Raw genomic sequence first — 17,028 nt, 5'->3', positions numbered from 1 at the left:
ACAGTTTTTTGGTGACTTTTCGTTTTGTCCAGAAATTGGAAACCTTTGGTATCTGCCTCGGTAAACTGCTTATTTACATGCTGTATGTATGCATGTCTATATGCATAAAGTAAAGCATGTATGTTTGTCCCTATGCATGCATTAAAAGATGCTCTGTGTGCACGGTGTGTGAAACTTGCGGATGATCCCTAACTGTCCGGGAGAAGCCCAATCAGCTGGCCGCTCTGCTCCGGTGCCGGCATCACTGCTGACAGATGCTGCAGCGGTCATGTGACTAAACAATGACCTCATACTGTTCGCTCCCCGCTGAGCGCAGCGCTGACATTCGCAACGCATCGGTGCCGAGGCGCTGGATCTGTAAACACAGGGCTCGGCAACACCATAGTCCATACCCGGGTCTGCTATTTCCAGAAGCTATATCCTCTTTGACCGAGCAGTTAACATTAATGCGTTACTGGACCTGCACTGTAAGGTTGGGTTTATTTTTCCACTTCAGAGACTTAATATCAGTGCGTTATTTCAGTTTCTGCTACAGCCGATTTCGATTAAAGATGACTTATATAATAGGTCCAGTATCCGTGTTTTCTACCTCAGTTATATATATACACCGATCAGCCATAACATTATGAGCACTGACAGGTGAAGTGAATAACACTGATAATCTCGTTATCATGGCGCCTGTCAGTGGGTGGGATATATTAGGCAGAAAGTGAACATTTTATCCTCAAAGTTGATGTGTTAGAAGCAGGAAAAATGGGCAGCGTAAGGATCTGAGCGACTTTGACAAGGGCCACATTGTGATGGTAGACGACTGGGTCAGAGCATCTCCAAAACTGCAGCTCTTGTGGGGTGTTCCCGGTCTGCAGTGGTCAGTACCGATCAAAAGTGTCCAAGGAAGGAAAAGCGGTGAACCGGCGACAGGGTCATGGGTGGCCAAGGCTCACTGATGCACATGGGGAGCGAAGGCTGGCCCGTGTGGTCCGATCCAACAGACGAGCTACTGTAGCTCAAATTGTTGAAAAAGTGAATGCTGGTTCTGATAGAAAGGTGTCAGAACACACAGTGCATCGCAGTTTGTTGCGTATGGGGCTGCGTAGCCACAGACCAGTCAGGGTGCCCATGCTGACCCCTGTCCACTGCCGAAAGTGCCTACAATGGGCACGTGAGCATCAGAACTGGACCACAGAGCAATGGAGGAAGGTGGCCTGGTCTGATGAGTCATGACTACCACAGCACACCTTCAGAGGTCTAGTGGAGTCCATGCCTCGACGGGTCAGGGCTGTTTTGGAGGCAACAGGGGGACCTACAAAATATTAGGCAGGTGGTCATAATGTTATGGCTGATCGGTGTATATATTATTGGCAACTGGATGGTTAATTCTGTTTGGCAGGGCTGCTGGACTCGGGCAACAGAGAAGACGCGTGTGGCCGCCTGGGACTCGCCACGTTCACGAAGCACGAGGGTTCAGACCTTGCCGCCGCCGATTCCCCGGAGCCGTTGACCGCACTGATGAGAAACCTATGAGCCAATGAGCGCCCGGCCCCCGTCACCCAGGCATCGTCAGACCCGGCAATCAGACTCGGATCTTCCCACAGGGTGTCACAATCAGTCAGGGTAACGTTGTCGCCTGTTACTTTTGAGGGTGGGAAACAACTACAACTGCCTCATCGCAGTCTGGTCTTTTGGAAATTCAGAAGACACTCCCAGTGCCCCTGACGAGTCCTTTGGTCAACTGAGGCGATCAAAAAAAGTGTACCATGAGTTTTCTTCGTCAATACAGACCTGTACCCGCACTATAAAGCCACTGACTTACTCTGGCCTGTCTGGGTGTATCATTTTAAAGTCCCCAATTCACCTCTGATCAAAGTCAGCCATGCCAGTCACGCACGGGCACTGTCCAGTCTCTCCAGGAGCAGGGCCACCGCAGCCCAGAGGTCCTGGGGGAGCTGGCAGGAGAGCGCAGCGTCTTGTTGGAGGCAGAATGACTGCTGACTCAGCGAGAGGAGGCTCTCACCTCTTAATCCCTGGGCTTTCAGTCCGGACGAGCGAAGCACTAATTCAATCGCCACCAGGGAGCCTGGCACCCGCTCTGAAGAAAATTCTCGTGTTCATGTTGCTTACTCCCCTCCTGATTAGATATTAGAAAGCTAAATGGCAAAGAAATGCCGGGTAAAGCAGACACATATGCCCCAGCGTGCCCCTGTGTGTGTTTTTGTTCATGTTATGGTTTCATATTCAATTTGAACTACCTTGTTATTTGTATATTATAACTTGAGTTATATATATATTCCTGCTCCCCCTCTGGAAGCAAAAGACAATCACAGTGGTGCATTACTGGGCTGAATTAAAAGAAGCATAAAAAAAGCACTCTGCCTTCTGCTGTGAAGCTGTGGGCTTTACTGACTTTTTGTACCGAACTCCTCTTGTGCCAAAGAGTGGAAAGGATTTAAAAGCAAAGCAAAAATAAATCGAATAAAGCTCAGCTGCTGGAGATCGCTCTGCTGAGCGGGAAGGCCAGTTCATGCCCCTCGTTGCATCAGAGAGTCCGGTTAATCCCCGGCTCTATTAAATCTCTGCCCGTGGAGGATTTCCACACGGACGCCAATGATGGCTTCTGCAGATGGAAGCTGGTCGGGTTCCCTTCGTCTCAGACGGGCAGATTTTCAAGAGGTGATGAAAAACAATACTGGCGCAGCAAACTGCAGGAGGAGAAGAGAGGGGTGCACAGGGGGCTGATATTGGAGAGGTGCAGGGTCTCCGTCAGTCCAGACCTGGTGTTTTAAACAGGGTGAGCGTGCCGAGGCAGAGGGCACGGCGCCAGGCTGACCTCAAGTTTCCCCGGGGCTTTCATCTCGACGCCCTCGCTTCGAAGTGCCTGTGGTAAACAGCTGAGCTTTATCAAACTTTCTGGAGTTTGGAGATGTCCCCCAATTTCCTAATTTCTCAGAAGATGTTAAACTGTGTTTCATGTTGGCATACATGCTCAGCCCTCTGGAGAATTGTCACGGACAGATGCTCTATTTTCAGAACTTTTTATTTTCTAAAAGCTGAAAAACATGTCCCTTCTAGCACAGATCTTTAGGTTGTGGAAAGGAAAATCTCTGTATACATGCGTGTGTGTTTATACTTAACATCTGTATAAATGTGAACATGAAGACAAACAGTGGTTTATTGCTCATGGCACACAAGACATGATGACCTGGTGCGTGATCAGATTAGTGGAAACTCACGGCTACCCTGTGTGTGTCTGATGCACTGTCTCTCTCGATCTGTGAGCCTTTGAATTTTAATATCGAGCACCAGCAGTGCATAGGAAGCCGTTAGCTGCTCTCAGGTGGTTTCCCATCGCTAAGAAGATGTGGTTTCTGCCTCAGCAGACGTGGACTAAGCCCGGTGATACATGAATATTGAACATCCCTGGTCAAGCTGTGCTCTGCGGCTCCGAGGCCAGCCGGGGGCCGGGGTGGATGCGCCTGCTTGCCCCTCAGCAGCAGCCCCATCTGCATCTGAGTGCCATTGAGCTTATTGTGTCTAGACACTGTGAAGACAGCGGGCATGACTGTATCGCCAGCAAATCTCATCTTCTCCTGCGCTGCGCCGTTAGTGTTTGTTTCCTTTTCCACTCTGCTGCCACAATAACTCCTGCTCTCCCAGGGCTGTGTAGCGCCTGCCGCTGTTTGTGTGGACAGAGAGGAATTCACGTCACGGACAGCGGTTTAAAACACACAAGCGGTGCTCTCCGCCGTGCTAAATTTGCTCCCATGGTGGCATCTGATGGACTCCCAGCATGCAGCCCACAATCCAGATAAGTGTCTATAAGAATTCAGCTCACAATGCCTGCCTGGACAGTGTGTATAAACCCAGGCTGTGCCCAGGCCACTCACTTCCACTACACACACGCTTCTGCCGTGTCCTGTGACGAGAGGCGCGTGTGACGGGGCCATAATCACACCCGTGGGATCCCAGCAGCCGCTCTCATAAAGAGGAACAAGTCCTGTGACTCCTGCTGCCTCTTCTGATCTCCACGAGGTTTCAACGTTTTATTATATTGCACAACCAAAGCGAAAGGATCTGAAGATACTTTGTGTGCGTGTATATTACTAAATGTGTTTAATTTAGTATGGTAGTGTGTTAAAGTTAGTTTGTGTAAGTAGTAGTAGTAGTAGTAGTAGTAGTAGAAGTAAGCAAGTCGTAGGTGTAAATGACAGTAAGTAGGTTAGTAAGGGCAATGTAAAGGCAGGTGTGATAGTGTCTGAAAAGGTAATAGAAGTACAGTATATGTGTGTCAGAAGCAGTGATAAGACAGCAGTACTTCACTGCACTACGGTATGTTACACTATTATATAACACTATTATATAACACTCTGCTGGAACAGAACAACGCTGCACTGCACTACACTACAGTATACTGCACTGCACTATATTATATAACCCTACAGAAGTAAGACCCCAAACCGGGCCGAGCGTGAGGGGGAAAGAGCCCGTTCTGTTACTTCAGACTCAATGTGCCGGATTCCAGTGTGCCCGAAAAATCCCCGGCCGTCTGAAGCGGTGAGTGAGAGGACGGGGGGCAGGTGGGTAGATTAAAGCTCTGGCCACACTTAAACTCAACCCGTACCACCAACTACAAATTTCAAACCGCCCTTGAAAATCTCTCTGGATCCTCGGTCAGAACCCCAGTGACCCAGCTGTCACAAAGTGGGAGAAGGACGTTTCTGCAGCATGTGTTGGAAGAAGTGACAGTAATGTGGCAGAGACACAGAGGGAGCTTCTCCACAATCTTGGTTCAGGAACAACGACAAGTTCGGTCCTGGTGTTTTTTTCCCCCCCTTTCTGCTCTGCTTGTAATTTAAAGAGTCGATCTGGTTTCACGCGGCTAAAATAAGAAATCAACCTCTCCGAATCAAGCAAATGTATTTTGAAACTCTGGCTGGAACCGGTCCAAGAAACATATAACCCAGCATCTGCCAAATCTGAAATAATAAGGAGACTTCAAAAAAAGAAAGAAAAAGGGCTAATGCATTCCATCTGGGACGTGTAACTGATCGTTTTCCTGTTTTCCTGTTTCCGCAGCTGTTCCGGTTTAGCTGCACCTCGGCCAGTCGGGGGGGTTCGGCCTGCGGAGGGAACGGCGACGCACGAGAGAATCGGCGACGACAATTCGTTTAAACTTCACCCACAGAAGCCCGGATACGTTGTGTGTTTTGTTTCACTATTCAGGACCTGCCGGGCGTTCCCGGGAGATCATCAAATATGCACGTGGGATCGTCAATTAACCCGGAGCGGACGAGGGCCCGGGCAGAGAGCGGCACGTTCTTATTTTCCTCCCGGCTTCACCGAGGCACGGTACTCTCGGTAAAGCTGGGTTTACAGTGTGACCGTGTCTGCTCTCTCTCTTCAGCTGTTTACACGGGCGTCCCCGCTCCTCTCCGCTCAGCTCTCCCTCTTTTAAGCACGGTCGTCTCCTTGGAACCCCAGTCACGTGACGCGTCGACTCTGGGGCGAGAGATAAACCCGACCCCTCCTGCGACGGGATGCCGGGGGACTTCAAGTGGAAAAGGCGAGGCCCGTTCCTTTCCCGTCTGCCTTCTGCGGTGTTTTCCCAAGAAAGTCAGAATCCAACACTTATTGATTACACCATTCATTTCAATAAACCCATTACAGGAGCGCCTCGGCAGAATGCAATTATCCAGAAGAATGTGTCGGGCAGTAAACCACACTGTTTATGTCCGCTTTCTCCGGCGATGTCACTCCACTGTCGGAGAGGAGGAGGAGGAGGAGGAGGAGGGTATGTGGCCGGTGTCTCTACCAGAGAAGAGACTCGTTAGCTTTGAGCTTCGTACAACAATAGCGCCAGTAATTAGAAGCACGTGGCGCCATGCCGGCCTGACCCTATAACTCCAGCACCACTTATAGCTCTCATTCAGCCTAAACACACACGTCTGGACATGAACTGCCAAACAGAGTCGCCAAACCGCCGGGCATTACGAGTGAAGGAGGTGCGTGTTGTGTGAATGAGGAAGGGCTGTGGAAGAGAGAGTGTATCCACACACACACACACACAAACACACACTGTTCTCTTGATAAAGTCCCACCGCCACCAGGAGGCCTCAGATCTCGACTTTTCCCTCCTTTGCGCCTCGTCTGCTTTACCAGAAGTGTTGTAATTCCTTACACATATTTTCGAATCACACACCATTAGCGGACTTAGAAATGAAAAGCCATCAGCGCAATGTAAGCCGCTTGAGTAACTCAATCCCCGTCCTCATCACTGCATTTCTCCCAAGCTTAAAAAAAGAAAAGACAATACGTGCATTCTGGCGGTTTTGTGGTGAGGACAGAAATCCCCCTGTTTGTATTTGGCTCAGGCGGTGCGGAGAAACAGAACTCCACTTCCCCCTTTCTACTCTGCTGTGGAGTTTGTGTGAAAAGAAAAGCCACAGGCACAGTTACTGCAGCACGTCGGCGTTTCTGAGCAATCAGATCAGCCGAGGGGTGAATTTTATTGCTGATTAATAAGTGAACAGAGACGGTGACGGATAGACTCACGTGAAATGTCCACCCAATTACATACAACATTGCTGTGCTTGCGTTTAAAGAGGTTTCTAGATCAGATCATGCCAGTAATACCCTGTAAGGAAGTGTGACCACATGGGATAGCTGCTGATTACCGGGACAGGTGTGTGAGGGATGTCTGATCACACACACGCATCGGCTCTGCAGGGTTTTCATTCATTTGGCCAAGAAAAGGCTCTCAAGGCTAATGAACCAGTCGCTGTGTACAGCTTGTATGACAACACACACACACAAGCAATGTCACCCCCCCCAGGTGAGTTTCAGTGGTCTTACACATGCTCAACTGACAGGGGTGTGGAACGGCAGTTTCTCTCCGTGCGCAGAGCAGCTACTGTCTCTGTGTGAGTGTGAGTGTGTGTGTGTGTGTGAGTGTGTGAGTGCAGGAGCCACAACCACACGGCAGGATGCGGTGTGACCTGGAGTGACTTTCAGTGCCTCTAAGAGCTCCTCCAGGTGAATTTCAGAGACAGACCGATTTACCTGTAGCTCCCTATATCTCAGGAGGCTGTATGTGCAAGTGTGTGGTTAATACTGTGACATTAATCACCTTCATCACCATCATTTTTATTAGTTTATTATTATGATGATGACCTTTAATGTAGCTGTATTTATTATACTACTGCTGCTACTACTATTAATAATAATGTTTGAAACTGGTTTTAGACCGTTTTTAACAGCAGTGTCGCTCAGCTCGGACGGTAATTGGCAGTTAATTGGCGTGTGTCCCGTATGCACATGCGCGGGGCTCCTACGTGCGCTTCCTGGTGACGCGTCCTGTACGTGACGTGGAGCACAGACTGACCGACACCGCAGCCGTGAGGGTGTAGATACAGACACACTGCACCGCACAGAGGATCCTGCTCGGTGCAGCTCGGGTCACACAGGAGAGGGAAGTTTGTACACCCTGTCATTTCATGCGAATTGTGTTGTGCTTCATGCAATACAGTACAGATGAACAAAACATACAGAAAAAACTAAATCTAGACAAACTCAACCGGCTTCCACGACCCTTTGTGGATTTACCAGGTGGGTGGAAATTGCTCTGTATTGAGTCAGAATGTGACGTCATTCAAATTATACCCAAATTATATCAATCAAGTGACCTGACTTTCAGTGATATCCCCTGGGGGGTGCAGTTTGCAAATTCTGCAACGTGCAAGATATTAAGCAACGACACAACTGTGCAAACAACAAAAGGTGGTTGTTATGAATGTGTGGAGGCGGGGAGGGCGAGCGTCTGTAAATCATTATTGCGCACACACACCGTGTATTGGTTACACCTACAGCATCTGCACAACAAAGTATCAGCACATCTCAGCTGTCAGCCGCTGACACAGCCACACACATGCCTGTCAGACTTCATCCTGTGGACAGAAAGACACCTCTCTCTCTCAGGAGTCCCTGGAGGACAACATGACCTCCATCTGAGACCATTTCTGTGCCTCCACTAGCTTACTCCACTCAGTATACATTCTGCATGACTTGCATATGAATAATACATTTTGCCATCTCCTTCTCCTATATTTCTTCCGTTATGTTTGTCACCATCTTCCTGTACAAACCCGAGTGATGCAGCTCGGGTCAGATCTCCCCAACATCACAAAGTAACCTGTTCAAAAGTTAGTAAAAGTCAAAGTTGGTGTGTTCAATGCCATGCTCTGAATGATTAAAAATACATGGATCTGGGAGGATCTTCACAGTTTCCAGTGTTAGTTGTGCACACACAGCTTTGTTGGTTATTATGTAGCTGTGTTCTCCTCTGCCCCTCCAAGTGGGGGAGCTGGGGGTCGTTTTTTGACTGGTGCAGAATCATAGTCCCCCTTGAATAATGTAGACGTGTGTGTTCCTTCATATGTGTCCTCATATGCGCCCCCGAAAGAGTGGAGGCAGGGAGGGAGGGAGGCGCCACATTGTAAGAAGTAAAGGTTCGAATAAAGAATACCCTGTACTGTAAAAGAACGCACGAACAATCCAAAGGTTCTAAATGGAACCGCGCAAGAACGCTGACTGTCTCCGCGCCGGGAGGTCGGGCTGAAGCAGAACAAGCGCGGACACTGACAGACAGATTTCTGCGGCGATGGTGGAGATGGTGTTTTGGACTGGAAAGGTGCAGATTGACGCGCAATGACACAGTGGGGGAGAAAGCAGAAGCGCCGTTACACAGTCGCGCAGAGGGAGTGTGTTACACACCGGCGTGTGAAAGTGTGTGACCGAGGGAGTGGGGGGGGCTGTGGTTTTCTATAGATTACGATGCACAGAGACTGCAGATGCGCGACAGGGCGGGAGGTCATTTGCGAACTTTAATCTCATATTAATCGCGATCTCTATTGGTTGCAAGGTGGGCGAGGCTTTGAGAACAACTGCGTTTGTGTTAGACGATCTGCCTCTGAAACTGCGCCCTGAGGGATGGACTCACTGCGGACACACTTCTCTCCTGTGCGCGACGTGGAAAGGTAAGAGAAACGGTTTCAATGCCTTTGGTCCATCTGTGTTCACCTGTCAGACCTGTGAAAGAGCACTACAGTGTCTGGTTAATTGTGGTTTCAAATACATCACCTTGCCGTGTAACACAACTCCTCTACAGCTATTCTCAATACTGGAGTCTATGCGTAAAAGATGACAGTTTGTTTCCTCTCCAGATGTAGTGCAGAAATGCAGCCAGGTGGGACTGTCGCTTCTGTGCAATGATTTGATATCTCTGCTGCCTATTATTACCTTCCAAGAGAGAGAGAGAGGCTTCAGCACATTGCTGTGATCAGAAGTCAAACATTTAGGACTGAGTGTGGGTGAGAAGTCGAACTGCAGTGTTTTGGACCATTTCGAGCTCATTGTAGGAGCTTGAGTCAGTACCAGAGAGTAATGAGTTGCACAAATCGAGACGGGAGGAAATGACTGGGTGAAGGAGGGCTTCTGCGGCAGGATGGGAGAGGGAGGACCTGACTTTAGCAATATTGCGGGGGTCTTATGTGGTGGTCAAAGATGTGTCAAAGGGCAGGGAGGAGGAACAACAGAGGAATGTCCTCATCGCTAGTCCTGCTCAGGGAAACCACTGCTGGTAGCCAGAGAGTACATAAGAGCATAAGAGCATAAGAGCATAAGAGAGTGTCCAATGGAGAGGAGCCCATTCGCCCCATCGTGCTCGTTTGGTGTCCATTAATAACTAAGTGATCAAGGATCCTATCCAGTCTGTTTTTGAATGTTCCCAAATTGTCTCTTCAGCCACATCGCTGGGGAGTTTGTTCAGATTGTGACGCCTCTCTGTGTGAAGAAGTGTCTCCTGTTTTCTGTCTTGAATGCCTTGAAGCCCAATTTCCATTTGTGTCCCCGGGTGCGTGTGTCCCTGCTGATCTGGAAAAGCTCCTCTGGTTTGATGTGGTCGATGCCTTTCATGATGTTGAAGACTTGGATCAAGTCCCCACGTAGTCTCCTCTGTTCCAGGGTGAAAAGGTTCAGGTCCTCAGTCTCTCAGTAGGACGTTCCCTTCAGACCTGGAATAAGTCTGGTTGCTCTCCTCTGAACTGCCTCTAGAGCAGCGATATCTGTCTTGAAGTGTGGAGCCCAGAACTGTCCACAGTATCCAGATGAGCTCTAACTAGTGCATTGTACAGTCTGAGCATCACTGCCCTTGTTTTGTCTGGAGCCCCCCAGGCCCAGCAGTGGGGAAACATGCAGACAGGAGGGAGTCAGTAAATGCAGAATCACTGCTTCCTCGGTCAGGAAGGGACGGGGGTGTCGCTAGCTGCACAGGACAGGAGCTGGCCTGGTGTTAAGACAGTCAACAGCAGGAAGCTGGAAGGAGCTCAACAGCCACTTCTGAGAACAGCTGTGTAGAGACGCTGTGCTGAGAAACAGATGATCGATTGCTTTTACCTGAAGCATATATTTTAAAATTATAAGTTTCTCAGCAGAGCACCAATCAGAGCAAAATCGTTGTATCACTGAATTTATCAGAGTAATTTCTGAGGAAGGGGAGTCTGTTCTGCTTCTGCGCTTTAGCCCTGCTACTCTTGCGCTTTAGTTCTGCTGCATATATCTCTGTCACAAGACTTTCACGATGCCCTCAATGCATTGGGGTTGTTGGATGTTGTCTGTTGTTTTTGTTCAGGTCGCTGAATGTTTAACCCTTGATTGCAAACCTAATTAATTAATTAAATTTGGAATGGGTCTGGGAAGATAGGAATCTTTAAGGTAGTCTTTGTGATTTACAATGGATCATCTCAGATGTCTAAATATAATAATAATAATAATAATAATAATAATAATAATAATAATAATAATAATAATAATAATCGCTCTGGAGACGGAACTATTTGCGTTGCTCCACAGTTTCCGATTTCTTTACTTCGTTGACACCATTTGTGGTCATACAGTGACACCTAGTGGCCTTTATGGAACCTGCATGTTATTTCCAAAGGGGAAATTCTATTACTATTGTACTACTATTTGAATTTTGTACTACTACTACTACAAATAATAATAAAAGATAATCCGGAGATAACAAACATAAAATTACATAAGATATCGCTGCTCTAGAGGCAGTTCAGAGGAGAGCAACCAGACTTATTCCAGGTCTGAAGGGAAAGTCCTACTGAGAGACTGAGGACCTGAACCTTTTCACCCTGGAACAGAGGAGACTACGTGGGGACTTGATCCAAGTCTTCACAATCATGAAAGGCATCGACCACATCAAACCAGAGGAGCTTTTCCAGATCAGCAGGGACACACGCACCCGGGGACACAAATGGAAACTGGGCTTCAAGGCATTCAAGACAGAAAACAGGAGACACTTCTTCACACAGAGAGGCGTCACAATCTGAACAAACTCCCCAGCGATGTGGCTGAAGAGACAATGTGGGAACATTCAAAAACAGACTGGATAGGATCCTTGATCACTTAGTTATTAATGGACACCAAACGAGCACGATGGGGCGAATGGCCTCCTCTCGACTGGACACTGTCTTATGTTCTTATGTTCAAATGCTGGATCTATTGAGCAATCTGAGAGCACGGCCCGCAGCACAGAGCCGCACATTCAGTGCACATGTGAAAGACGAGACTTTTTTAATAAGGAAGCGGCGATCTGTGATCTCATATTCTAGACTTGGACGATCCATCGGTGATACAGATACAGAACAGTGTTTCACAGAGTTTATTTCACCCCAATTATTTGTAAGAACCGTGAATATTAAATAGGTCTTTTAATTCTCACTTCAAACAGAGTTTGGATTGATCACACATTTCTAAAATAAATGCAGTAATTTCAAACTTTCTTCAATTAAATTAATTATATTTCAGTAAACAAATAATATTAAAGTGTTGGTGGCACATGTGATCAGAACAGAACTGAATAGCAGCATATAATCAACAACATAAAATCAAATGTGAAGCCTTGAACAAGAATTTAAAGTGTATTTTAAATTATACTTTGTCGTTAAGTGACTGTGCCTTTTGCACAAAATATATTATTGGATCTGTGTGTGTTATGATGATACTTAGGTTACTATCAGTGAGTGTAAAATTAGCACCGTATCAGTCGGCTATATATAGCTCAGAAACGGATATTTTCAGCATGTGTTTTAGTATTAGCAGTGTATATAGGTCACTGTCTGTTAGTGTATCAGGCACTCAGTCAAGTGTTAGGGGACAGAGGTGTGTCGCAGGGGACAGAGGCGTGTCTATGGGAAAGTGACATGTAGTAGGGGACTGTGGCGTGTAGTAGGGGACCATGGCGTGTAGTAGGGGATTGTGGCCTGTAGTAGGGGACCGTGGCGTGTAGTAGGGGATTGTGGCCTGTAGTAAGGGATTGTGGCGTGTGGTAGGGGACTGTGGTGTGTAGTAGGGGATTGTGGCCTGTAGTAGGGGACCGTGGTGTGTAGTAGTGGACCATGGCGTGTATTAGGGGACCGTGGCCTGTAGTAGGGGACAGTGTCGTGTAGTAGGGGACAGTGTCGTGTAGTAGGGGACGGTGGCGTGTGGCAGGGGAAAGTGATGTGTCGTAGGGGACAGTGATGTGTCGTAGGGGACAGAGGCGTGACAATTGCGATGCAGCCTCGTCTTTGGCCCTGTAGTTTTTTTGGATTGTGCCTCAGCTGCCTCCTGGTGGCAGAGATGTGCCATCACAGCTTGAACTCTGTCTGCTTCCAGAAGTGCAGGCAAGTGGCTCAGTGACGTGGCGCCGCTCCTCCTGCAGGGGGCAGAAGAGGCTCGTCTGAAACCCTGCGCTCTGCTGTCAGTGGGACAGCCTGAGACAGCCTGAGACAGACTGAGACGGTTTATTTTTGTGTTATTTCTAACGCTCCTTCCTGCCGCAGCGCTCAGCCCGGCACCCAGTAACAACACAGTGCCCCAGGTGCTCATATTGAGTTTCTTCGATCTTTTAATAAAGACAGTTCAATAAAGCTGGATGAACAGTTGTGGAACGCTTCCGATCAGCTGCTGTGATATCTACACAAAAAGTTGCTATCTTTTTAAAAGCTTCTATCCATCCCAGCCCTTTTGAAAACCCCTGACTTTGCCTGCGATGTGCAGCACAGACTCTGCAGGGTAGAAAGACACGCTAATGGACTCGTCTCCCGCGTGTGATGAAAACCACAACCCTGTAACACAGTTAGCGCCGCTGACACGGAGCTGCAGAGTCTCAGGGACTTGAAAGCGTTCAGCTGAGCGGGCCTCGATGCCGAGAGCTGGTTCTGCAGCCCGGGTTTCCACCGGCCGGGCTGAAGTGACTCACTGGGACCTGCGTCTCTGTAATCGGTTTATCTGTGCTTTGAAGAGCCCTCGTCTCGGCCCCCCAGCGCTGAAACAGGACCCACTGCTCCGCTCTGTGAGACAGAAACGGTTTCCCCAGCAGCGTGTTTCACTGTTAGTCTGTCGCCCTGTCTTTCTTTTCTTTCTTTTTCTCTTTGCAAGGCGTCGGCTCGTCTCTGTTCTTGGTCGATGAGGCCTGAACTGAGCTCCGTCGTGTCCTGCTGGTCCGTGAGATCAGACAGGGCATCTTAATGCACCAATCATTTATAGACATCTGCACATCATTTAGAGAGACCTGTACTTTTAAATGAGACATCTCTAATTGATTTGCAGATATCTTTAAAGATTTAGAGATATCTGGAATTATTTGAAGATATCTCAAAATATTTGAAGATATTTTTAAATGAATTAAAGATATCTTTAAATGATCATTAGGCTTGCCATTAGTGGGTCCCTCAGTCAACAGGTCCTGGCTCAGCGTGGCTCAGCGTGGCGCAGTGTGGCTCAGTATTTTTATTATCTTTCAAGAGTTTTCCTGTGCTATCCATTACAAAATCCTCCACCCCCCATCTCTAGGTGACGCTGTGCCCATCTCTGCCTGTCCCTGTCTGTCCCTGTCTGTCCCTGCCCATCCCTGCCCATCCCTGCCCGTCTCTACATGTCTCTGCCTGTCTCTGCCTGTGTCTCTGTGTGTCCCTGCATGTCTCTGCCTCTCTCTGCCTCTCTCTACGTCTCTGCCCATGTCCCTGCCCGTCCCTGTCGCTCTGGGCCGAATCTCTGCACCGAGTACAAGATCAGAGCAGCGTGTTGTCGTTTGCTAATATCTGTACCTCAGTCATCGTTCTCAAAAAAGAAAAAAAGAAAAGTGATCTCGATGACGGGGTAAAAAGTTTAAAAAGTTCCCATGAGAAACCTTCCAGTCTGTGGCGAGAGGCGGAAGCTGCGGCCGACACTCGCGACTCGGCGGTGAGCGCTGAGCCTCCCGTGGTGGCCCGTCACAGCGCCCTGCACACGCACCCCCGCAGCAGCAGACGCCTCTCAGTGATCACGAGACCAGCGCAGGAAACCCAGGGAACCCGACACCTCGGGTCACCGATGGGTCACGCAGATAGCAGGCGGGTCAAAAGGTCTCGCACCTCGGCGCTGTCACAAATAGATGACAAGAGTCTGGGTGTTGTAATCCATCTGTGTTGTGTTCAGGTGTGCGATTAGAGATTATATTTGTACCAGATGCAGGTGTCGGTTTGGCTAAAAATAGTGTGACTTTTTGGTTTCGGTTCCCAAGTCATACAGCAAAGATATAACGACATCGGCCAACTGTTGCAAAGTTGTCAAGGGGCGGCACGGTTTGCATCTGCCATTTAAGACAGTTGTCTTGAGAAACCTCTGGCACATCTTTTGCAGAACCGTCGCTTTAATATTTAGTTTCCGAGTTTCGGTTGATTAAATTTGCAGAGTGTGGGAGTCGTGTTTGTGCCCCGATTATTGTGTTCCCCTGTGTTTGCACTTGCTGTACAGATTCATCGAACAGCTGCATTTTCTGCCAAGGAGTTTGATCTTTATAAAACAGGATGTCGGGGAGTGAAGGTCCCCTGTAAGCAGGTTATCTACTGTTGTTATTTTATCTCCAGGTCCACTTTAAAATCGATGTAACACAAAGAAAAAGCTCAGAGGCCGTGAGATTTTGCTCGTTTGTGTGACTGCCTGAAGTGCTGATGGAAAAAGATAAGTGAGCATTCTTCGGTCTTTACGGAAACCACACATGGCGAGGTGGTGCGTCTTCAGAAGGTCTGACACAGATCTTTTGTTCAATGTGTCACTTTTGTGTTAAACCGTTGCTCTTCATCGCAATCCTACACTCTCCTGAACTGATTGAGTTGCAGCCCTGCAGGTTTTAGAGACATCAGCAGTAGAGCTGGAGGGAAAGCAGGGGTCCGGGGGTGTTAAATGGTCTAACGAACCCCTCATTCGTTCAAGCAGATAGAGAACTCAAGTGGAATTTAAAGATAATGGCTCTGCCGCCCCCCCGAGTTCCTGAATCCTGTCCGTTTGTACTGTGTGTGTGAGGTGTTAGTGGGCTGTCATATGACACACACACACATGCACACACAACCCCCCCACACACACACAAACCCCAGAGTGTTGCTGGAGCACAGGGCAGGATGTGATACTTGTGGGTTGGCTGTAGGCTGCACCGATCCGATACACACAGATGGATTTTGCTTTCCCACGGTGGAGTCGGGCACGGTGTGCGATCAGAGGCCGGTGTGTGTGTGTGTGAGGGAGACGCACGCTCTCACATGGATCCCGAGCAAAACTAGGCCCGGACACGAGCACCTCCCCTCCTGTCAGTAGCCCAAGTTTAACGTGCATTCCAACTAGAACAAACAATGGAGGGAGCAAAAAATAAATCATTTTTGGATGGATAGATAGATAGATATGGGTCTGGTTAGAGAGACGGGCATTCATAGGTGATCTGGTGATCTGGTGATCTGGTGATCTGATCTCTGCACACTCGAGGGTTGGCACACAGATCCCACCGTTCCTCCAACACGGGTACCGGCAGGCGCCCGCTGTTTACGATCCCCTGTGGGGCAGCGGGAGAATCCTCTGTGTGTTCAGGCGCGCTGTGGACACCTGCCCCCCGTTAGTCTCGGCGGTCCCCCGTGGGATTTCCAAACCCAGGCCTTGGAAAATGTTCAGCGGCTCCGGAGCGCTGGAATGTAAATGTTTGGAAACTGTAGCGAGGCATCGGTGATCCATTGAGGATTCTCTCTGGCTGCGATCCACGGCCTGCATGAGAAAATTATTTGTTTATAGAAGTAAACAAACTCCCCTCGAGGAGTCGTGGATGTCCTGGAGTCGAGTCCTTTAATGTCCGCAAATAGAACCCGTCCCACAACCTTGGAAAATATGAACACCCGTCGGAGAGGAAGAGCCGTGCCCAGCCCTCCTAATTAGGTCTCCAGTCTCGGAGCTGGCAGCCGAAGACAAATGGCCGCGGTGCGGTGCGGTGCGGTTAACCCGCTGAGAAATTACCGGAGTGGGCCGCCGCGAACTGGTCCCTCTAAACGACTCCATTCAGGGACTGGAAGGTGGGCGATGACATCACTGAGGAGCTATTGGATTACTCACACCCCAGCTCCTCTCAATCAGTCAGCGATGATACATTATCCCCGCAGAGACAAGCGCCCATTGAGTCTGAGGGCCTTTTCAAGCTGCTGCTCACCGATCGGGCACAGTCCCCCTGGACAGAACCGCCATTGTTGCGCCACGGATTCCCATGTGGCATGTGACGGAGCTGGGGGGTCGAATCGGGCGACACGGTCTCCCACTGGGACCCTACAATCGTTCTGTCAATATTTAACATGACTCTATGGTGGCTCTGTAATTGGGGAGCGATGGGGAAGAAGGACGACATGCTGGTTTGTGATTTACGGGGACAATGTGAGGCTAATGCGAAGGGCAAGGTTTGTGTCTCTCGGTGACTCTCGTCAGTAGACATCCCGAGGTCCCTGGGCAGCTTGGCTTCGGTGGGGGGGGCGGATGTGGACTTCTGGAGCAACATGTCTGTCCAGGACGTCCTGCCGTGTGTATGTGGAGTTATTTTTTAAGTAATTCTTCAGTAGAGGTCTTTGAGACTCCATGCGGTCGGTCCTGTGCCCGTCCTCTGCCTCAGAAGTGTCTCTGCTCTTACAGCGACCT

The 17,028-nt window shown here is 48.9% G+C and overlaps 1 long non-coding RNA gene across 1 annotated transcript in view; it reads left to right on the top strand.

Annotated features, from left to right (window-relative positions):
• Positions 1-7,299: 7,299 nt before the first annotated feature.
• LOC136719211 (uncharacterized) overlaps positions 7,300-17,028 on the top strand; it is a 29,347-nt gene continuing 19,618 nt past the window's right edge. Inside the window, exons 1-2 of the long non-coding RNA XR_010805385.1 lie at positions 7,300-7,602; positions 8,915-9,029. This is a non-coding gene — a long non-coding RNA (uncharacterized LOC136719211). The remainder of the gene's footprint in view (positions 7,603-8,914; positions 9,030-17,028) is intronic.

This window comes from Amia ocellicauda, chromosome 23 (genome assembly GCF_036373705.1).
Source record: "Amia ocellicauda isolate fAmiCal2 chromosome 23, fAmiCal2.hap1, whole genome shotgun sequence".
In the NCBI taxonomy this organism is placed as follows: domain Eukaryota; kingdom Metazoa; phylum Chordata; class Actinopteri; order Amiiformes; family Amiidae; genus Amia; species Amia ocellicauda.
This window is presented reverse-complemented; position numbering and strand designations above follow the sequence as displayed.